Consider the following 23677-nt stretch of genomic DNA (forward strand, 5'->3'; position numbering starts at 1 on the left):
GCTGTGGGGTGTCTCCTCTCTCAGCACCAGGCACAGCACCCAGGGAGCCCATGGAGGGTGGGCAAGGCTGTGGGGTCTCTCCTCTCTCAACACCAGGCATAGCACCCAGGGAGCCCATGGACGTGGGCAGGGCTGTGGGGTCTCTCCTCTCTCAGCACCAGGCACAGCACCCAGGGAGCCCCATGGAGGGTGGGCAGGGCTGTGGGGTGTCTCCTCTCTCAGCACCAGGCACAGCACCCAGGGAGCCCATGGAGGGTGGGCAGGGCTGTGGGGTCTCTACTCTCTCAGCACCCTGCACAGCACCCAGGGATCCCATGGAGGGTGGGCAGGGCTGTGGGGTCTCTCCTCTCTCAGCACCCTGCACAGCACCCAGGGAGCCCATGGAGGGTGGGCAGGGCTGTGGTGTGTCTCCTCTCTCAGCACCAGGCACAGCACCCAGGGAGCCCATGGAGCGTGGGCAGGGCTGTGGGGTCTCTCCTCTCTCAGCACCCTGCACAGCACCCAGGAAGCCCATGGAGGGTGGGCAGGGCTGTGGGGTCTCTCCTCTCTCAGCACCCTGCACAGCACCCAAGGAGCCCATGGAGGGTGGGCAGGGCTGTGGGGTCTCTCCTCTCTCACCACCAGGCACAGCACCCAGGGAGCCCATGGAGGGTGGGCAGGGCTGTGGGGTCTCTCCTCTCTCAGCACCAGGCACAGCACCCAGGGAGCCCATGGAGGGTGGGCAGGGCTGTGGGGTCTCTCCTCTCTCAGCACCAGGCATAGCACCCAGGGAGCCCATGGACGTGGGCAGGGCTGTGGGGTGTCTCCTCTCTCAGCACCCTGCACAGCACCCAGGGAGCCCCATGGAGGGTGGGCAGGGCTGTGGGGTGTCTCCTCTCTCAGCACCAGGCACAGCACCCAGGTAGCCCATGGAGGGTGGGCAGTGCTGTGGGGTCTCTCCTCTCTCAGCACCCTGCACAGCACCCAGGGAGCCCATGGAGGGTGGGCAGGGCTGTGGGGTCTCTCCTCTCTCAGCACCCTGCACAGCACCCAGGGAGCCCATGGAGGGTGGGCAGGGCTGTGGTGTGTCTCCTCTCTCAGCACCCTGCACAGCAACCAGGGAACCCATGGAGGGTGGGCAGGGCTGTGGGGTGTCTCCTCTCTCAGCACCCTCCACAGCACCCAGGGAGCCCATGGAGGGTGGGCAGGGCAGTGGTGTGTCTCCTCTCTCAGCACCCTGCACAGCACCCAGGGAGCCCATGGAGGGTGGGCAGGGCTGTGGGGTCTCTCCTCTCTCAGCACCAGGCACAGCACCCAGGGAGCCCATGCAGGGTGGGCAAGGCTGTGGGTTGTCTCCTCTCTCAGCACCAGGCACAGCACCCAGGGAGCCCCATGGAGGGTGGGCAGGGCTGTCGGGTGTCTCCTCTCTCAGCACCCTGCAAAGCACCCAGGGAGCCCCATGGAGGGTGGGCAGGGCTGTGGGGTGTCTCCTCTCTCAGCACCCTGCACAGCACCCAGGGAGCCCCATGGAGGGTGGGCAGGGCTGTGGGGTGTCTCCTCTCTCAGCACCAGGCACAGCACCCAGGGAGCCCATGGAGGGTGGGCAGGGCTGTGGGGTCTCTCCTCTCTCAGCACCAGGCACAGCACCCAGGGAGCCCATGGAGGGTGGGCAGGGCTGTGGGGTCTCTCCTCTCTCAGCACCAGGCACAGCACCCAGGGAGCCCATGGAGGGTGGGCAGGGCTGTGGGGTGTCTCCTCTCTCAGCACCAGGCACAGCACCCAGGGAGCCCATGGAGGGTGGGCAGGGCTGTGGGGTCTCTCCTCTCTCAGCACCAGGCATAGCACCCAGGGATCCCATGGAGGGTGGGCAGGGCTGTGGGGTCTCTCCTCTCTCAGCACCCTGCACAGCACCCAGGGAGCCCATGGAGGGTGGGCAGGGCTGTGGTGTGTCTCCTCTCTCAGCACCAGGCACAGCACCCAGGGAGCCCATGGAGCGTGGGCAGGGCTGTGGGGTCTCTCCTCTCTCAGCACCCTGCACAGCACCCAGGAAGCCCATGGAGGGTGGGCAGGGCTGTGGGGTGTCTCCTCTCTCAGCACCAGGCACAGCACCCAGGGAGCCCATGGAGGGTGGGCAGGGCTGTGGGGTCTCTCCTCTCTCAGCACCAGGCACAGCACCCAGGGAGCCCATGGAGGGTGGGCAGGGCTGTGGGGTGTCTCCTCTCTCAGCACCTGGCACAGCACCCAGGGAGCCCATGGAGGGTGGGCAGGGCTGTGGGGTCTCTCCTCTCTCAGCACCAGGCATAGCACCCAGGGAGCCCATGGACGTGGGCAGGGCTGTGGGGTCTCTCCTCTCTCAGCACCAGGCACAGCACCCAGGGAGCCCCATGGAGGGTGGGCAGGGCTGTGGGGTGTCTCCTCTCTCAGCACCCTGCACAGCACCCATGAGCCCCATGGAGGGTGGGCAGGGCTGTGGGGTGTCTCCTCTCTCAGCACCAGGCACAGCACCCAGGGAGCCCATGGAGGGTGGGCAGGGCTGTGGGGTCTCTCCTCTCTCAGCACCCTGCACAGCACCCAGGGAGCCCATGGAGGGTGGGCAGGGCTGTGGGGTCTCTCCTCTCTCAGCACCCTGCACAGCACCCAGGGAGCCCATGGAGGGTGGGCAGGGCTGTGGTGTGTCTCCTCTCTCAGCACCCTGCACAGCACCCAGGGAGCCCATGGAGGGTGGGCAGGGCTGTGGGGTGTCTCCTCTCTCAGCACCCTGCACAGCACCCAGGGAGCCCATGGAGGGTGGGCAGGGCTGTGGGGTCTCTCCTCTCTCAGCACCAGGCACAGCACCCAGGGAGCCCATGGAGGGTGGGCAGGGCTGTGGGGTGTCTCCTCTCTCAGCACCAGGCACAGCACCCAGGGAGCCCCATGGAGGGTGGGCAGGGCTGTGGGGTGTCTCCTCTCTCAGCACCAGGCACAGCACCCAGGGAGCCCATGGAGGGTGGGCAGGGCTGTGGGGTCTCTCCTCTCTCAGCACCAGGCACAGCACCCAGGGAGCCCATGGAGGGTGGGCAGGGCTGTGGGGTCTCTCCTCTCTCAGCACCAGGCACAGCACCCAGGGAGCCCATGGAGGGTGGGCAGGGCTGTGGGGTGTCTCCTCTCTCAGCACCCTGCACAGCACCCAGGGAGCCCATGGAGGGTGGGCAGGGCTGTGGGGTCTCTCCTCTCTCAGCACCAGGCACAGCACCCAGGGAGCCCCATGGAGGGTGGGCAGGGCTGTGGTGTGTCTCCTCTCTCAGCACCCTGCACAGCACCCAGGGAGCCCCATGGAGGGTGGGCAGGGCTGTGGGGTGTCTCCATTCTCAGCACCAGGCACAGCACCCAGGGAGCCCATGGAGGGTGGGCAGGGCTGTGGGGTCTCTCCTCTCTCAGCACCCTGCACAGCACCCAGGGAGCCCATGGAGGGTGGGCAGGGCTGTGGGGTCTCTCCTCTCTCAGCACCCTGCACAGCACCCAGGGAGCCCATGGAGGGTGGGCAGGGCTGTGGGGTCTCTCCTCTCTCAGCACCAGGCACAGCACCCAGGGAGCCCATGGAGCGTGGGCAACGCTGTGGGGTCTCTCCTCTCTCAGCACCCTGCACAGCACCCAGGAAGCCCATGGAGGGTGGGCAGGGCTGCTGGGTGTCTCCTCTCTCAGCACCAGGCACAGCACCCAGGGAGCCCATGGAGGCTGGGCAGGGCTGTGGGGTCTCTCCTCTCTCAGCACCCTGCACAGCACCCAGGGAGCCCATGGAGGGTCGGCAGGGCTGTGGGGTCTCTCCTCTCTCAGCACCCTGCACAGCACCCAGGGAGCCCATGGAGGGTGGGCAGGGCTGTGGGGTCTCTCCTCTCTCAGCACCCTGCACAGCACCCAGGGAGCCCATGGAGGGTGGGCAGGGCTGTGGGTCTCTCCTCTCTCAGCACCCTGCACAGCACCCAGGGAGCCCATGGAGGGTGGGCAGGGCTGTGGGGTCTCTCCTCTCTCAGCACCCTGCACAGCACCCAGGGATCCCATGGAATGTGGGCAGGCCTGTGGGGTCTCTCCTCTCTTTTGCTTTCTTTTCTTTTCTAATTATATTTACTCATTTATTGGATAGAGACAGCCAAAAATTGAGAGGGGAGGGGGAGATAGGAGGGAGAGAGACAGAGAGAGAGACAACTGCAGCCCTGCTTCGCCACTTGTGAAGTTTTCCCCCTATAGGTGGGGACCAGGGGCTCGAACCTGGATCCATGTAAACTATAACATGTGCGCTCTACCAGGTGCACCACCACCCCTACCTTTTCTCCTCTAAGGATAGCCCAGGACTGGTGGTGGTGCTTAAGGAAGGAAGGAAGAGAGGGAGGGAGGGAGGGAGGGAGGGAGGGAGGGAGGGGAGGACAACTGTTGGGTGATTTCAGTCATATGTGGAATACAGAGAATTGAAAGACTTAAAAGTGAAAAAGTGGACTCACCGCCAACCCATTTCTGTGACCTTGGAGGACCCTGGTGGTTACCATTGGTGGGGCGTGGGCAGTTATACCCCTGTTCTTTTATAATCTTGTAATTCACTATTAAACATATGTATATGAAGAAAGGCGGTCCCAGGTTCCAATGCCAGCACCAGAGTGTATGCCAGAGTCCAGCATGGTTCCAGTCTTTCTCTCGCTAACTCACTCTGTAAATCAGTAAATATTTAAAACGATATAGGAGGAAGGTTGGGCCAGCTGAGGAGACAGTACACAGGATTTGATTCTAAGAGATCTCAGAGCAGATGTCCTCACCAGTGTGTCCTGGAACCCCACCTCCCCAGAGCCCTGCCCCACTGGGGAAGGATAAAGATAGACTGGGGGGTGGGGGCGCTGGATCCACCTGCCAACACCCATGCTCAGCGGAGAAGCAATTACAGAAGCCAGACCTGCTCCCCAAAAACAACCTTGATCCAGACTCCCAGCAGGCGAGAAGTGATAGGAGGAAGAGGATAAGAGGGCTCTGAATTCCAGCTCCATCAGCACCCAGAGAGAGAGAGAGAGCGGAGGGAGGGGAGACGGACATAGGGAGGTCGTAACGGTGTCATAAGTGACTCAGAGGGGAAGAGAGGATTGCACCAGGAAGAAAAATGGAGGGAATTATGTATAAATGTGGACAGATAGTTGTAGAGATGATGGCTGGCCCATGCGGTGGCTGGCAGTGGGGAGACTGAAGATCCCAAACCCTGGAGGCGGGAATGGAGTGGATTTACAACCCGGCTTCCATGTAATTTTGTAAATCAATATTAAATCACTAATAAAATTTAAAATAAATAAAATTGAAAATAGCAAAGGTAATGAGAATAAAGATATCTTTGATTATGAGTTATGCAGACAACAACATCCCAGATTCAGCCCCCTGGACTATCTAGACTCGCCGGAGCAGTGTTCTGATAGAGAGACAGATGAAGGAAGGGAGGAAGGGAAAAAAAGGAAGTGTGTGTGCAAGAAAGAGAGGGAGACGGAGGGAGGGGTAAAGGGAGGGTGCAAGCAGCTGGCAGGGCACCGGCCTTGCACTCAGAGACTCGACTCAAGCCCAGTGGCCTAAGACCCGGAGTGGTGCTCTGACCTCACCCCCTCTCCACACGTAAAATTCCCATCTCATATGAAATAAAATAAGTCTTGGGGTTTGTTGTTGTTTCTTTGTCTATTTTTAAATATTTATTTATTTATTCCCTTTCATTGCCCTTGTTGTTTTATTGCTGTAGTTACTACTATTGTTGTCGTCATTGTGGGATAGGACAGAGAGAAATGGAGAGAGGAGGGGAAGACAGAGAGGGGAGAGACAAAGACAGACACCTGCAGACCTGCTTCACCGCCTGTGAAGTGACTCTCCTGCAGGTGGGGAGCCAGGGGCTCAAACCGGGATCCTCATGCCGGTCCTTGCGCTTTGCGCCACGTGCGCTTAACCTCCTGTGCTACCACCAGACTCCCACTTTTGTTGTGTTTTGTCTTTTTTAACCGGAGCACTGCTCAGCTCTGGCAGATGGCGGTGAGGGGGGTTGAACCTGGGACTTTGGAGCCTCAGGCATGACAGTCTCTTTGCATAACCATTGTGCTACCTCCTTGCAGTAAAATAAGTCTTTTTAAAAGGAATGAAGAGGAGAGAAAGTTCTCACTAAGAACAGCTACTAAAGTTTTACAGATTTTTCAGTGATTAAATATTAGTTTACAAAATTATAAGATAAGAGGAGTCTAATCCCACCCCCAGAATTCTGTGCCCCAGTTGCCTCCATCAGAAACTGCAGTGGTTCTCGCAAGGACACAGACATGAGCTGATATATGCAAATGGACCATCCTTGAATGACCCTGCCTTCTCTTCCTTGCTAAGCCACACCTACACCGGTTACTACTTCTCAATGTCCTTCCTTTTTTTCTCTTTTCTCTCCAGGTCCAGATGGAGTTGGAGTTCAGAGCCCTTTGCGCATCTTCCCCTGACATTTCTCCCCCTCTGGGAGTCTGAGCCCAAATTCTGTATGGGGAGCAGAAGGTGGGAGGTCTGGCTTCTGTCACTGCTTCTCCACTGGACATGGGTGTTGGCAGGTGGATCCACACCCCTAGCCTGTCTCTGTCTCACCCTAGTGGGGCAGGGCTCTGGGCAGGGGAGGCTCCAGGACACATGGTGAGGTCTTCTGCCAGGGGAAGTCAGGATGGCATCATATAGCTGTTAAACTTGCCAGAGGAGGACCCAGTGGGGGTGGAGGGAGGCCTAGGTTGTTGGAACAACTAGGTTGGAAAACTGAGAAGTGTGCACATGTACTAACTGTTACATTCTGCTGCCGACGGTGAACCGCTAATCCCCCCAATAAAGAAAGAAATGTCTGCTGTACCTCTTCTGCCACAGCTTCTCCATCTTCTTCCTGGGGTCCACAAACAGAAATTAAAGAAAAGTCACAAATCTCCAAGAGCTGTACATCAAACCTGGGAATCCAGCAAACCACAATGACATTCACGACATTCACTTTCATCTAAACGGAAGTCACTGACTTATCAAGAAAACCGATAAGCGGCTATCAATTTGGGCAGCCGAGGGCAGTGGCCGCCCTCCTGAGTTCAGCCTGCTCCCAGCCCTTGATGGAATGAGATGGAAAGTGTTTCCCTCCCTCCCTCCTGCTGCTGAGAGATGGTGCTCAGCTCATAGTGACGCCTGGGGACTTCTCTCCCTGAGCCTTCGGGCTGGATTCAGACCCTACACATAAGCTAGATGCTAGAGGAACAAAACTGCCTTTTCTGGAAGCCTGTGCCCCGGGCAGTGTGCCTCTGCTTCTGCTTTTGAAGATCAAAGGCTCTTCCTCCAGAACCACAATGGCACCAGTTCTGAGGTGCTTAGTATTCCAGCGCTAGCTTCTGATTAAAGAAAAAAAAAAAAAACTTGGGGGCTGGGCGGTGGCACACCAGGTTAAGCGCACATAGTACAAAGCTCAAGGAGCCATGCCAAGGATCCAGGTTTGAGCCCCAGGCTCCCCACCTGCAGCAAGGACACTTCACCGGTGGTGAAGCAGGTCTGCAGGTGTCTCTCTTTCTCTTTCTCTTTCCCTCTCCATCTCCCCTTCCTCTCTCAATTTTTCTCTGTCCTATCCAATAAAACAGAAAAAATGGCCACCAGGAGCAGTGATTCATAGAGCTGGCACTGAGCCCCAGTGATAACCCTAGAGGCAAAGAGAGAAAAGGAAGGAAAGGAAGGAAGGAAGAAAGGAAGGAAGGAAGGAAGGGAGGGAGGAAGGGAGTGAGGGAGGGACGGTGGATAGGGAACTTGTGCTATAGCTAAGGCACTAGACGCTCAAGCATGAGGCCTGAGTTCAGTCCCCGGCAGCACGTGTACCAGAGTGACGTCTGGTTCTTTCTCTCCTCCTGTCTTTCTCATTAATAAATAAATAAATAAAATATTTTTTTAATTAATCTCCCAGTAAAGAAATTAAATACATATAAATTAAATTTAAAAAAGAAAAACTGTAAAAAATTTTAAATAATAATAAAAAAAGAAGCAACTCAGGGAGTCCAGGTGGTAGCGCAGTGGGTTAAGCGCACGTGGCGCAAAGCACAAGGACCGGCGTAAGGATCCCGGTTCGAGCCCCCGGCTCCCCACCTGCAGGGGAGTCACTTCACAGGCGGTGAAGCAGGTCTGCAGGTGTCTGTCTTTCTCTCCCCCTCTCTGTCTTCCCCTCCTCTCTCCATTTCTCTCTGTCCTATCCAACAACAACCACATCAACAACAACAATAATAATAACTACAACAATAAAACAATAAGAGCAACAAAAGGGGAAATAAATAAAATTATTTTAATTTTTTTTTAAATAATAAAACCGGGGAGCCAGGTGGTAGCACAGCGGATTAAGTGCACATAGTGCAAAGCACAAGGACCTGTGTAAGGTTCCCGGTTCGAGCTCCTGCCTCCCCACCTGCAGGGGAGTCGCTTCCCAGGCGGTGAAGCAGGTCTGCAGGTGTCTGTCTTTCTCTCCCCCTCTCTGTCTTCCCCTCCTCTCTCCATTTCTCTCTGTCCTATCCAACAACGACAACATCAATAATAATAACAATAATTTAAAAACAAGGGAAACAAATGAGAAAATAAATAAATAATAAAAAAATTAAAAAGAAGGAACTCTTTAAAAAAAAGAAAGGGAATTTGCAAAGCAGTATGGGGTGAAAGCATCAGAGGTTCACAGACCTTCCATGTCAGCCCACCAGAATGTCTGTCTCCCCAAGGCTGACACAACAGAAGCAGGTCGGTGGCTCCCCAAAGTGCAAGACAGTAACATCATCCCCCACACCATCCCAGAGTGTCCTGGTCAACTTCTCCTGGGCTGGAGAGATATGCTTCTAAAGAACAGTTTCTGGGCTAGAGAGATAGCTCAGCAGGGACAGTGCCTACCTGCACTGTTATACATGCAGCCCAGGTGAGAACCCCGGCACCACCTGGGAGGTGCCCTGGCACCAGAGGAAGCTCTGGCTTTGTGATATCTCTCCATCTCTCCCTGAGTGAAAAGCAGCCTAGAAGGGATGACGCTGCACACTTACAAGGTCTCTGCTCAGCACATAACAATAATAACAATAAACTCTCACTACCCACCCCAGCCTAGCTCCTTTTCCTTGATAGCACAGAGAGAAATTGAGGGGGAAGTGAGAGGTAGGGAGAGAGAGAGAGAGAGAGAGGAAGAGAGAGAGAGAGACCTGAAGCCCTGCTTCACTTCTTGTGAAGCTTCCCTGCTGCAGGTGGGGACCAGGGGCTTGAACCTGGGTCCTTGGACACTGGAACACGCGCTTTGTTTTGTTACCCAGGTTATTGCTGAGCTCAATAACAGCGCTGTGAATCCACTGCTCCAGTGGCCACTTTCCCCTCTTTTTTTTCTTTTCTATTTTTATTTGACAGGACAGACAGAAATCGAGAGGGGAGGAGGAGGAGATACAGAGGGAGAGGCAGAGAAACTCCCGCAGACCTGCTTCATCGATCACAAAGCATTCGCCCCACTGCAGGAGGGGAGCTTGGGCTCAAACCCCAGTCCTTGCGCATGGTGATACGTACATTTAACCAGGTACGCCACTGCCCGGCCTCCACGCACTGTAACATGTGCACTCTACCAAGTGCACCACCACCCTGCAGCTTTCCTGGGTAATTAGCTATCAGCTATGTCACTAGGAAAGGAATGGTGTGTGTGTGTGGGGGGGGGGGGGGGGGGCGGGGGGGATATCCAGGACCTAGCAGCCACAAACAGAAAGCAAAAGAACAGACAAGAACAGACAAGAACTGTCCTTGGGGAACGACTCTGAGGCCAGCACTGACCTCCAAGTACACCAGAATGCTAATGCAAGTCTGTTCTTTTAGTTTTATTTTTTTTAATATTTTTATTGGGGGTTGGGCGGTAGCGCAACGGGTTAAGCACAGACAGGTGACACAAAGCACAAGGACCAGCATGAGCATCCCAGTTCGAGCCCCCGGCTCCCCACCTGCGGGGGAGTCGCTTCACAGGCGGTGAAGCAGGTCTGCAGGTGTCTGTCTTTCTCTCCCCCTCTCTGTCTTCCCCTCCTCTCTCCATTTCTCTCTGTCCTATCCAACAACGATGACAACAGTAATAACTACAACAATAAAAAGGGCAACAAAAGATAATAAATAAATATTTAAAATATATTTTTATTGATTTATTGTTATACAGAGCTAGAAAGAAATTAAAGGGAGAGGGAGAGACAGAGAGACACCTGCAGACCTGCTTCACCGCTCATGAAGCTTCCCCTGCAGGTGGGGACTAGGGGCTTGAACCTGAATCTTTCCACATGGTCACATTTGTACTCAGCCACCCAGCCCCATTAATTCCATATATATATATATATATATATAGTCAAATTAGCCTTTTATTATTTTTAATTTGTTGTTTATTTATTGGATAGAGATAGTCAGAAATCAAGAAGGAAGGGAGACAGAGAGGGTGAGAGACAGAGAGACACCTGCAACCCTGCTTCACCACTTGCAAAGCTTTCCCCTGCAGGTGGGGGCTGGGGGCTCGAACCTAGGTCCTTGCGCACTGTAACATGTGTGCTCAGCCAGGTGCACCCCCACCGGGTCCCGTAGCCTTTTATCTTTTTTTTAAATTTTTTATATTTATTTATTCCCTTTTGTTGCCCTTGTTTTGTTGTTGTAGTTATTATCGATGTCATCGTTGTTGGATAGGACAGAGAGAAATGGAGAGAGGAGGGGAAGACAGAGAAGAGGAGAGAAAGACAGACACCTGCAGACCTGCTTCACCGCCTGGGAAGCGACTCCCCTGCAGGTGGGGAGCCGGGGGCTCGAACCAGGATCCTTTTGCTGGTCCTTGCGTTTGGCGCCACCTGCGCTTAACCCGCTGCGCTACCGCCCGACTCCCTCCTTTTATCTTTTTAACCAGAGCATTGCTCAGCTCTGGCAGATGGTAGTGCGGGGGACTGAACCTGGGACATCGGAGCCTCAAGCATGACAGTCTCTTTGCACAACGACCGTACTATCTACCCCCACCTGTCCACCTGTCCGTTAAGTTTTTAAGGGTGCTTTTTTTTTAGAGGGGAGGGAGAGAGTGAGAAAGAGAGAGACAAGAGCCCTGCTCAGCTCCAGCACAGAATAGCTGGCTTCCAGGCAGCCAGCTCCGGAACCTGCCATTATTTGGTGACACGAGCTCGGCACAGGAAAGACAGGACAGGGACGGAAGCCGGGCTTCCCGGGGCGGAGAACCACTGGTCTGCCCAGGAGACACCATGGCAGGCGGCCCCTGCTTCAGTGCCGACAGAGGATCTTCCAGCTTCTCAGCCACGTGGTACTGGGTCCTCCGAGCACTGCCTGATTCTAGAATAAGTGCTGACCTCGCCCTCTGGGTGGGGGCTGGAGAGCTAGCTCACTCTGTGGAGCCCCCTCCTTTGCCTTTGCCATGCAGGCTGCTGAGGTTGGAACCCCAGCGCCACATGAGAGGACCACAGCATTAGGGAAAGCTCATGCAAGAGGCCCCAGATCAGCAAGGGAAAAAAAAATGTTTTTTAAATCATCTCAGTGGTCTTGAAAGAGGCAAGAGCTTTGGTTGGTAACAGATGTCTTAACTTACCACTAAAAGTAAAATTGGCCATCCAGGTTCCTTTGCTTCCCAATTTTGCATATGGTTTTTCAAATTCAAGAAAGAGAGAAAGAAAGAAAAGAAGGAATGGAGGAAGGAAGGATGGAAGGAAGGAAGAAGGAGCCGGGCGGTAGCACGGCGGGTTAAGCGCAGGTGATGCAAAGCGCAAGGACCGTTAGAAGGATCCCGGTTCGAGCCCCCGGCTCCCAACCTGCAGGGGAGTCGCTTCCCAGGCGGTGAAGCAGGTCTGCAGGTGTCTGTCTTTCTCTCCCCCTCCTCTCTCCGTTTCTCTCTGTCCTATCCGACAACAGTGACAACAAACAACAATAATAACAAAGATAAACAAGGGCAACAAAAGGGAAAAATAAATTAAAAAAAAAAAGTTTAAAAGAATGACTTGGCCCAGAAGATAGCCCAGTGGCTAGAGCACTGGGTCCCTAACTCATCCCATGTGCCGGTCATGCTCTGGTTCTCTCTCCTGTGTTAATAAATAAATAAACTTTAATTTAAAAAAAAAAAACATGGAATTTCTGTGTTTGAAACAGGTTGTTATCAGCTGAAGCACTTGCCCCCTTTTTACTGCCTCCAGGGGGATCACTGGGACTTGGTGCTACCACTACAGATCCACTGATCCTAGAGGCCCTTTTTTTTTTAAAGGGTTTTTTTATCTTTATTTATTTATGGGATAGACACAGCCAGAAACTGAGAGGGAAGCTGGTTATAGACAGGGAGAGACAAAGCTGAGAGACCTGCAGCCCTGCTTCACCACTCATGAATCTTTCCCCCTGCAGGTGGGGACGGGGGCTTGAACTTGGCTTCTTATGCACTTAATATGAGTGTTCAACCAGGTGCACCAACATCCTCCCTCCCCTTTTTTTTAACTCTATTTTATTTGACAGAACAGAGTGGAATTGAGAGGATGGGGGAGAGAGGGAGGGAGAAAAAGAAGAGAGACATCTGGGAGTTGGGCGGTAGCGCAGTGGGTTAAGCACACGTAGCACGAAGCACAAGGACCGGTGTAAGGATCCCGGTTCAAACCCCCGGCTCCCCACCTGTAGGGGGGTCGCTTCACAGGCGGCGAAGCAGATCTGCAGGTGTCTGTCTTTCTCTCCCTCTTTCTGTCTTCCCCTCTTCTCTCCATTTCTCTCTGTCCTATCCAGCAACAACGACATCAATAATAATAATAACTACAACAATAAAAACAACAAGGGCAGCAAAAAGGGAATAAATAAATATTTAAAAGAAGAAGGAGGAGGAAGAGAAGGGAGACACTTGCAGACCCACTTCACCAACTGGGAAATGTCCCTCCTGTAGGTGGGGAGCGGGGCTCAAACCCGGGTTCTTGCTCATGGTAACATGTGCGCTCAACCAGGAGTACCACTGCCTAGCACTTCTGAGCATTTGTGGTAATACTTGAAGTTTTCCTGATCTTTATTTTCCCAGAGATGGAGTTCAGAGGGCCTAGAGATAGCTCAGCTGGTAGGGCACAAGACTTGCCATGTGAGAAGCCCTGCTTCAAGCCTTCTTCTACTTCTAGCGTTTGCCCTTCTTCCGCAGCCAGTCAGCAGCGTCAGGTTGAGCCTGATGTCAAGTTTCGAGACCTCCTTTGAATCTGGAGAGGTGGCAGTCGTTGACTGTGTGGGTCACAGTCTGTCTGGAGCCGCAGGGGCAGTTCGGGTCGTCTCTGGCTCCCCAGCGATGGAACATAGCGGCGCACCGGCCATGGCCTTTTCGATAGCGATTGAGGAGGGCCCGATCATAACGTGCTAGGTCAAAGCCGGGTGGACGCTCGCAGGGGTCTGTGATGAGGTGTTTGTTCTTTACCTCAGCTGACTGCCAACTCTGTTTCCAAGAGTCTGGAACAGAGAAGTTCAGTGTAGGCGTAGGGGACCAGATTGGGTGACGATACGTCAAGCGTTGGACAGGGTGGGCAAAGATATCCGCGTATATTGGCAGGTCCGGTCGAGCGTAGACGTGGGAAATGAACTTAGATGATGCCGCATCCCGACGAATATCTGGCGGGGCGATGTTGCTAAGAACTGGCAGCCATGGAACCGGGGTGGAACGGATGGTTCCAGAAATGATCCTCATGGAGGAATATAATTTGGAATCGACCAAGTGGACATGGGGGCTACGGAACCATCCTGGGGCACAGTATTCTGCAGTGGAATAGCATAATGCCAGAGATGATGATCGTAGTGTGGAAGCGCTCGCGCCCTATGAGGAGCTGGCCAGTCTCGCAATGATGTGATTCCTCGCGCCCACCTTTGCTGCAGTTTTTATGAGATGTTCGTGAAACGACAGCCCTGACTCCACAGATGACGCCGAGGGAGCCCCGCAGGCGGTGAAGCCGTGCCGGCTGGCTCTATTTTCTCACTGTCTCTCTTCTCTCTCTTCTCAAATGAAAAAATCAATTTAAAAAATTAAAAGATTAGACCCAGACTCAGTGCTATGACACTTGCCCAAGTCCCTGAGTTTCATTCCTTGGTGTTGTCTAAGGAAATAAACTCATGCGTAAAAAATAAAGACTCGGAGTCGGGCGGTGGCGCAGCGGGTTAAGCGCACGTGGAGCAAAGCGCGGGGACCGGCGTAAGGATCCCGGTTCGAGCCCCCGGCTCCCCACCTGCAGGGGAGTCGCTTCACAGGCGGTGAAGCAGGTCTGCAGGTGTCTGTCTTTCTCTCCCCCTCTCTGTCTTCCCCTCCTCTCTCCATTTCTCTCTGTCCTGTCCAACAACGACAGCATCAGTAACAACAGCAATAATAACAACAATAAAACAACAAGGGCAACAAAAGGAAATAAATAAATATTTTAAAATATTTTTCAAAAAATAAAATAAAATAAAGACTCAGGGCCAGGCGGTAGCACACCTGGTTAGTGCACACATTACAGTGCATGAGGACCCGAGTTCAAGCCCCCATTCCCCACCTGCAGGAGGGAGCTTCACAAGCAGTGAATCGGGGCTGCAGGTTTCTCTCTGTCTCTTTATCTCCCTTTCCCCGCTCAATTTCTCTGTCTCTATCCAATTAAAAAATATCTTTAAAAAGACTAAATAAAATATTGTTATTATTTCAGTCCATCTGCCAAGAATCCATGTATATGTTTGAACTAACACCATCCTTATAACAGGAATACTTTTTTTAAATTTTTTTATATTTATTTATTTATTTTCCCTTTTGTTGCCCTTGTTTTTATTGTTGTTGTAGTTACTTTTTTGTTGTTATTGATGTCGTCGTCGTTGTTGGATAGGACAGAGAGAAATGGAGAGAGGAGGGGAAGACAGAGAGGAGGAGAGAAAGACAGACACCTGCAGACCTGCTTCACCGCCTGTGATGCGACTCCCCTGCAGGTGGGGAGCCGGGGGCTCGAACTGGGATCTTTACGCCGGTCCTTGAGCTTTGCGCCATGTGTGCTTAACCTGCTGTGCTACCGCCCGACTCCCAGGAATACTTTTTTTTCATTGTCTGGTCACTAAGTTTATTGCCATCTTTATCTGGAAAACTCTATAAGCCTCACGGTTTGGTTTATTTTCTGTCTCGCAGCTGAAATAAACACTCCTGAGCTCTGGGGAGGCAGCCTTCCAAGCAACCCTATCTTTCCTGGACAAGAGAGATTTGGGGACTGCGCACCTGTTATTTCTGCTGCTGTCAAGGAGGGGGGCTGGCATTTCTAGACAGAGAGGCAGAGGGACATAGGAGGGAAAGAGGGACAGAGGGAAAGATTCCACAGCACAGAAATGTGTTCTACCCACAGGGAGAGAAACACTTGAATCTGTGGAACCCATGTAAACAACCCTGTATGGTAATCGCAAGGACAGACTGTTTGCTCTAGAGCCCTGCTCAGCTCTGGCTTATGGTGGTGCTGGGGATTGAACCTGAGACCTTCAGTGCCTCCGGCTTGACAATTTTGTTTGCCATAACCAGCCTACTATCTCCCTAGCCTTATATATAATGTGTAGAAACGCCTGGCTAGTGAAGCTCTTGCAAAGAAGGACCTGGGCCAGTCACGAGGCAAAGCCAGGCCATCACTGTCCCCCAGTGCTGCTCTGAGAACAGCCTTCGGGAGTCTGGGACAGGGCCTGGGACAGGGCCCATCCCAGCAGCCTGTTCTGCAGGGAGCTCGGCCAGGGGAGCGGTTGGTGGCAGTGGCCTGGGGCCAGGACCCAGGACAAGTGTCAGACGTGGTGAGTGTCAGGACAGGTGGCTACGGGGTGGGGAGAGGGCTGGACCAGACTGACCAGCAAGGGAAAGAAAGAGCTACTTCATCAGAGTCACTCAGCTCTGGGTGGGGCCTGGGGTCTCCCGCACCCCAGTCAGGTATACTTTCTCCTCTGCCCAATTTCTGTTTTGCTTATTTTTTGTTTGCTTGCATTCTTTTTTGGGGGGGGGGGCTCCATGCTCTGGCTTATGGTGGTGCTGGGGATTGAACCTGAGACCTTCAGTGCCTCAACAGCTGCTTCAATTATGAATGTACATTCCACAACAGCTGTCCACAACAGCTGCCTCAATTATGAATGTACATTCCTACCAGCTCATCTTAAAAGGCTGTCCACTTCTCCCATGGTAAAGAGACAAAAATGCAAACTGCCTTGGGCTAAGGAGACAGCACAGGGGTTCTGAAAGAGACTCTCCTGAAACTCCAAAGCCCCAGGTTCAGTCCCCAGCACCACCATCAGCCAGAGCTGAGCAGGGCTCTGGTATCTCTCTCTGTATTTCTCTCTCTCCTGGTAGATAGACAGACAGACAGACAGACAGATAGGTATGTGTACACATGTATTTAAATATGTATTGCTCTCTGCACATCTCATTAAAGTAAGTCAATAAGGAGCCAATGGTGACACACCTAGTTAGGCACACGCACTACAACGCACAAGGACCCGGGTTCAAGCCCCTGGTGCCCTCCTGCAGGGGGAAAGCTTCACAAGTGGTGAAGCCGGGCTGCAGGTGTCTCTCTGTCTCTCTCCCTCTCTATCCCTGCTCCCTCTCAATTTTTCTCTGTCCTATCAAAACAAAGTTTAAAAATAATACAATTAAATTAAAAAAAAAAAAAGAAGACAGCACTCACCTTCGTGTCATGGGACTCTTGGAGGCTGTGGGTCTCTCCACCATCCTCTGTCTGCCCCTTGTTCTCCCCACTTCCTTCAACCTGCTCCATCCCCTGGCCCTGAAGGAAGCCAGAGTCAGTCCAGCCCAGAGGAGGAGCCACCAAGGGGAGCACAAGACCGCCACCCCGTGACGTGACGCCCCGCCATGCCGGGTTTGCCTCCCTTAGGCCCACAGTGGACGGGCAAAGCCCTGGGTGAGCAGATCACTCGGCTTCTGGAGTGGAGAGGGGCAGCCTGCAGGATCGCTGGTGGGTCGGCTGGGACAAGGCAGTGCCTGTGACTCCCGTGGCAGAACAGCCTGAGAGGCCCAGGCGCGTGAAGAGGACGCCAAAGGGGCTCAAGTCTGGGCAGGGTTCGCTTCCCACTCTTCACGTGGGGGGAGCTTATATGATTTTCGCGATTGAAAAGGGATGATGACGATAGATGAAATGTGGATGGATGAGTGGGTGGTGGATGGATGGCAGTTATTAGAAAGATGATCAGAGGGAGCTGGGCGGTGGCGCAGCGGGTTAAGCGCACATGGCGCAAAGCACAAGGACCAGTGGCGTAAGGATCCCGGTTCAAGCCCCCCGGCTCCCCACCTGCAGGGGAGTCGCTTCACAGGCAGTGAAGCAGGTCTGCAGGTGTCTGTCTTTCTCTCCCCCCCTCTCTGTCTTCCCCTCCTCTCTCCATTTCTCTCTGTCCTATCTAACGACATCAATAACAACAATAATAGTAATAACAACGATTAACAACAAGGGCAACAAAAGGGAAAAAATGGCCTCTGGGAGCAGTGGATTTGCAGTGCAGGCACCAAGTCCCAGCAATAACCCTGGAGGCAAAAAAAAAAAAAAGAAAAAGAAAGAAAGATGATCAGTGCATAGACAGAAGATAGACTGACAGATGAATGGTAGTTGTTAGGTAATCATAACATAGACAGAAAATAAATAGATGGTCAATTAATGGGTGGGTGATGTGTGAATGATAGATAAAATACTAGATACATAGATGATAGGCAACCGGATAGATAAACGGAAGACAAATGAGAAATGGATGGATAGATGGATGGTGACAGGTGGATGCTAGTTATTAGAGAGCTAATCAGAGACGGGTCAGTGGATGGACAGCTGCTGCATGAAGGACAGGTGTTAAGAGAGGATGCAGAGAGATGATGGAGGGCAGGCAGAGAATAGCACAGCTAGAATGGAAAATGATGGACAGATGGATGTTGTATGAATGGTAGATGATAGGACGGATAGATGGTGATGATGCTGGACAGATGATGGATGAATGATAGAATAGATGGATAAATGGATGGATGGATGGATGGATGGATGGATGGATGGATGGATGGATGGATGGATGGGTGGATGATGGGCCTTGAGAGCTTGTTTGGAGGTTCTAGCAGGGGAGCACAGCTACTCCTATACCCTCGACCAAAGACTGGTCCGTCTCTATTTGGGGAAGGCTGTCCTCTTCGACCCAGCGCGCAGCTTCAGGAGGGACATACCTGGGGCGTTGAGGGGGAAGGAGACACCCACCTAGCCAGCCAGATCAGCCGAATCAACTCTGGCGATCACTGGGGTGACAGATGTCACAGCCAGATCACCCTCACATCTGACGGATGGATGATGGATGGATGGATGGATGGATGATGGATGGATGGATGGATGGATGGATGGATGATGGATGGATGGATGATGGATGGATGGATGGATGGATGATGGATGGATGGTTGGATGGGTGGATGGATGGATGGATGGATGGATGATGGATTGATGGATGGATGGATGATGGATGGATGGATGGATGGATGGATGGATGGATAGATGAATAGATGGATGGATGGATGGATGATGGATGGATGGATGGATGATGGATGGATGGATGGATGGATGGATGGATGGATGGAAGGTTGGATGGATGGATGGATGATGGATGGATGGATGAATGGGTGGATGGATAGATGAATAGGTGGATGGATGGATGATGGATGGATAGATGGATGATGGATAGATGGATGATGGATGGATGGATGAATGGATGGATAGGTGGATGGATGGATGGATGGATGATGGATGGATGGATGATGGATGAATGGATGGATGAATGGATGGACAGATGAATGGATGGATAGGTGGATGGATGGATGGATGGATGAATGATGGATGGATGATGGATGGATGAATGGATGGGAGGATGAATGGATGGGTGGATGGATGGATGGATGAATGGACGGATGAATGAATGGATAGGTGGATGGATGGATGGATGGATGGATGGATGGATGGATGGATAAATGGATGGATGTATGGATGATGAATGGATGGATGAATGGATGGATGGATGGGTGAATGGGTGGATGGATGAGCTACATATGAATGATAAATGACAGAATAGACAGTAATAGGCAATAATGACAATGATGAAGATAATAGGTAGAAGACAGACAGACAGTGAGCACACAGACAGGCAGGTCTAGGAAGGTTAGAGATTGAGATGAAGTGGACATTCTGAGGAAGCTGGTGTGGGGAGAGGGTTCGACCCCAGCGCTCACCTCCGAGGTGTTTGTTGCCTCTCCCTCTGCGTCACCATTGGGAAGGGGGGCTGCTTCTTCCGGGGGTCTCGTCACCTGTCACAGAGGATGAGGCTTTTCTTGAGACAACAGCTTGCGCTTCAGCCTCTCAGACTTGCTCCTGTGAGGCCTGTCTCCTGCCTACGCGGGTTCTGTCACCACAGCACCTGAGCACAGGGCGCCTGGCGCAGCACCGCCTCTCACAGTGCGGAGACTCCCGGGGAGACGGCTCTGCCTGCTAGAGCCCCAGCTCACAAAGCTGAGGCCCAGGATGGGGATGTCGGGATGCAGGTTCAATCCCGGCAACACCTTCTACCAGAGATGCACAGTATTCTGGTCTCAGTCTCTGTCTCTCCCTTGTCTCTCACTCTCTCTTATAATAGACAAGCTGCTTTTCCCCTTTATCAGTGAGATTAATGGCGTGTGGTCGACAGTAAAATACAGTGGGTGGTCCCTGCGTAACGTTTCTCAGCTCTCCACATCACACTCTAACCTCTCACCAGGTCCTCTGACCTCCTGTTCCAGGACCTGAAGCCTCCCCCACCCCAGCGTCCCTCACTTCGGTGCAGCACACCAGCTCAGTCCAGGTTCTGCTTGGTGTTTAACCTTCTGTCCTGATTTCCCAACTTCTGCCTGTGAGTGAGGCCATCAAGGCAGAAAAGTGACACAGTGCACGGGGCCTGGGAAGTGGCACATTGGGGGAACATGAGGTCCTGAGCTGGAGCCCCACATCACATGCCAGTGGCAATCTGGCATTCTCTCTCTCTCTCAATAAATAAATCTTTAATTATCAATACAGTAACTAATGCCCACAGCTATATATGTTGACTATTAATGACATCAATTATTAGTACATGCAGATTTTAGGATCCATTGACTAAGCAAAAGTAAACACAGAAGACAAAATAAATAAAGATTTTATTTTAAAAAATCAAATCAGGGGGTCAGGCGGTAGTGCAGCAGGTTAAGCGCACGTGGCACAAAGCGCAAGGACCAGCGGAAGGATCTGGGTTTGAGCCCCCGGTTCCCCACCTGCAGGGGAGTCGCTTCACAGGTGGTGAAGCAGGTCTGCAGGTGTCTGTCTTTCTCTCCCCCTCTGTCTTCCCCTCCTCTCTCCATTTCTCTCTGCCCTATCCAACAACAGCAACATCAACAACAATAATAATAACCACAACAAGGCTACAACAACAAGGGCAACAAAAAGGGGGAAAATGGCCTCTAGGAGCAGTGAATTCATAGCGCAGGCACTGAGCCCCAGCAATAACCCTGGAGACAAAAAAAAAAAAATCAGTGCTGGGGAGACAGTATAATGGTTCTACAAAAGACTCACACCTGAGACTCTGAGGGCCCAGGTTCAATCCCCAGCACCACCATCAGCCAGAGCTGAGCAGGGCTCTGGGGTCTCTCTCTCTCTCTCTCTGTCTCTCTCTCCCTCCCTCCCTCCCTCCCTCCCTCTCCCTCTCTCGCTCTCTCTCTCTTTCTCTCCCTCCCTCCCTCCCTCTCTCTCCCTCTCCCTCCCTCCCTCTCTCTCCCTCCCTCCCCCTCTCTCTCCCTCCCTCCCTCCCTCTCCCTCTCCCTCCCTCCCTCTCCCTCTCCCTCTCTCTCTCTCCCTCTCCCTCCCTCCCTCTCTCTCTCCCTCCCTCCCTCTCCCTCTCCCTCTCTCTCTCTCCCTCTCCCTCCCTCCCTCTCTCTCTCCCTCCCTCCCTCTCCCTCTCCCTCCCTCTCCCTCTCTCGCTCTCTCTCTCTCCCTCCCTCCCTCTCCCTCTCCCTCTCCGTCTCCCTCTCTCTCTCTCTCTCCCTCTCCCTCTCTCTTTCTCTCTCTCTCCCTCCCTCTCTCTCTCCCTCTCCTTCTCCCTCTCCCTCTCTCACTCTTTCTCTCTCTCTTTCTCTCTCTCCCTCCCTCCCTCTCGCTCCCTCTCCCTCTCTCCCTCTCCCTCTGTCTCCCTCCCTCCCTCTCTCTCTCCCTCTCCGTCTCCCTCTCTCTCTCTCTCCCTCTCCCTCTCTCTTTCTCTCTCTCTCCCTCCCTCTCTCCCTCTCCTTCTCCCTCTCCCTCTCTCGCTCCTTCTCTCTCTCTTTCTCTCTCCCTCCCTCCCTCCCTCTCTCTCTCTCTCTCTCCCTCTCCCTCTCCCTCTCTCACTCTCTCTCTCTCTTTCTCTCTTTCCCTTTCTGTCTCTCTGTGTGTCTCTTTCTCTGTGTGTCTCCTTATCTCTCTCACTCTCTGTATCTCTCTTATTAAAATTAAAAAGAGATAAAATACTGTAAGCCCTTCAGACAACGAAGGCCAGGGTGCTGCTTGCTGCACTGAGTTTCCTGTTCTGCGCAGACAACGCGTCAGGAGCCAGCGCTGAGTCTATTTTCAGCGCCCTGCGGGTCTCTGCTGACACCTGTGCCCTGTTTACAGCAGGACAAGGGGGGTGAGCCAGCTCCTGCCATCACTCACTCGGGATGTGTCCCTGCCGTCACTTCCCAAAGGGCCCTGGGACATGGCCCTCCCGGGAGGTGCTGCCACCAGCCCTGAGCCCATCCCTGCTGACCACCCCCGGCCCCCACACAGCCTGTGCCGCTCCCCAGTCCAAACCCCCCAGATTCCCTGATTGCCTCCTCCAGGAAGCCAAGACACCCGGCGTCTGGGTCTTTGAACCCGAGGCCACCAGTTACTTCCTCTTACAGTTTCCCATGAGCACAATGGACCCATGCAGTGGCCCGGGCAGAACCTTAGCAGGGAGATGAGACCTCGCTGGCATAAGACGAAGGGAGCCGAAGCCGGCACTCGCCCATCAGCACACGCTGACGTGACGTCTTATCATTTGCTCTCTCGTTTATTTATCTAGCAGAGACAGGCAGAGGGAAATTGAGAGGGGAGGAGGAGAGAGAGGGAGAGACACCTGCAGCCCTGCCCCATCACTTGTGAAGCAGGTGGGCAACGGGGGTTTGAACCAGGCTCCTTGAGTGTGGGGACAGGTGTGCTTAATCAGGTACCCCACCGCTGGATCCTGTTTTTTATTTGGGGGGTGGTTTTTGGTTTTGTTTATTCTTGGTTTGGGGGGGTTGTTGGTTTATGTTATGTTTTTGCCTCCAGGGTTATCGCTGGGGCTCTGTGCCTGCACTCGGAATCCACTGCTCCTGGAGGCCTTTTTTCCCCTATTGTTATTGCTGTTGTTGTTGCTGCTGCTGTTGTTGGGTGGGACAGAGAGAAATAGAGAGGATGAGAAGACAAGAGAGGGGGAGAGAAAGACAGACACCTCTTTCTGTCTTCTCCTTTCCTCTCAATTTCTCTCTGTCTCTATCCAATAAAAAGTGAAGGGGGGGAGTCCTGTACTGTGGGACTTTATCAGTCTATCCATCTGAAAGAAAGGAGAAAGGACAGAATGGAAAATGGAAGGAGGGAAAGGAAGGGGAGAAGAGGGGAGAGAAGGGGAGGAGAAGGAAAGGGAGGGGAGCGGAGAGCTAGAGAGGGGAGAGGAGGGGAGAAAAGGGGAGAGGAGGGCAGGGGGAGGGAGGGGAGGGGAGGGTCTGCCTAATGGATGAAACCACTCACTCTTGAGGCCCTGGCTCTGCAAAATTAAATGAATGAAATTAAACTCTGAAGCAGCTGCCCAGGAAACAGTTCACCAGACAGAAGGACAGGCCTGCAAGCACGAGGTTCTGCGGCTGAGCGCAGAGAGACTCAATGGCTCTCTCATAAAGAAACTAGTCGTTTTTAATGAAACAGGCTGTGTTGTATGTGGAGCTGAATATATAAGACTGATACGTACGTACTTCTTTTCAGAGCCACTCCAGGCCACTGTTTCAATCAGAGAGAGACTGGAGCTTCCCTGGGCGCTAAAGCAGCTCCTGAGTGGTGCTGGGGCTCGGGCTTAGAGTCACACAGCAGGGCAGGCAGCCTACCCAGTGAGCTATCTCTCCAGCTGTATTTCTTTCTTTTTTCCTTTTTTTTTTTTTCCTCCAGTGTTATTGCTGGGCTCGGTGCCTGCACCATGAATCCACCACTCCTGGAGGCCATTTTTTCCCCTTTTTGTTGCCCTAGTTGTTGCAGCCTCGTTGCGGTTATTATTGCCATTGTTGACATTGCTTTGTTGTTGGATAGGACAGAGAGAAATGGAGAGAGGAGGGGAAGACAGAGAGAGAGGGGGAGAGAAAGATAGACACCTGCAGACCTGCTTCACCGCCCGTGAAGCGACTCCCCTGCAGGTGGGGAGCCGGGGCTCGAACCGGGATCCTTATGCTGGTCCCTGCGCTTTGCGCCACGTGCGCTTAACCCACTGCGCCACCGCCCGACTCCCAGTATTTCTTTCTTTTGATGGTGCTGGTATCCCCCAGGTCAGGAGCCACTTCCACCAGCACCGGCACCATTTCCTCCACCATCATCTCCACCCGTCCCAGGGGAGGCCCAGGCTGACATGACAGGCTGCCTGCACCATTGCTGGGGGGCAGCTTAGGGAGAGC

The 23677-nt window shown here is 53.3% G+C and overlaps 1 non-coding gene across 1 annotated transcript in view; it reads right to left on the reverse strand.

Moving 5' to 3' along the window:
* The window catches only part of LOC103121715 (uncharacterized), a 62577-nt gene extending 43252 nt beyond the window's left edge, over window positions 1-19325 (reverse strand). The window contains exons 1-2 of the transcript XR_009547940.1: window positions 19214-19325; window positions 16638-16736 (exon numbers count right to left, since the gene is read on the reverse strand). This is a non-coding gene — a transcript (uncharacterized LOC103121715). The remainder of the gene's footprint in view (window positions 1-16637; window positions 16737-19213) is intronic.
* Window positions 19326-23677: the final 4352 nt, after the last annotated feature.

The sequence above is a fragment of the Erinaceus europaeus genome, unplaced genomic scaffold (genome assembly GCF_950295315.1).
Source record: "Erinaceus europaeus unplaced genomic scaffold, mEriEur2.1 scaffold_699, whole genome shotgun sequence".
Lineage (NCBI taxonomy): Eukaryota > Metazoa > Chordata > Mammalia > Eulipotyphla > Erinaceidae > Erinaceus > Erinaceus europaeus.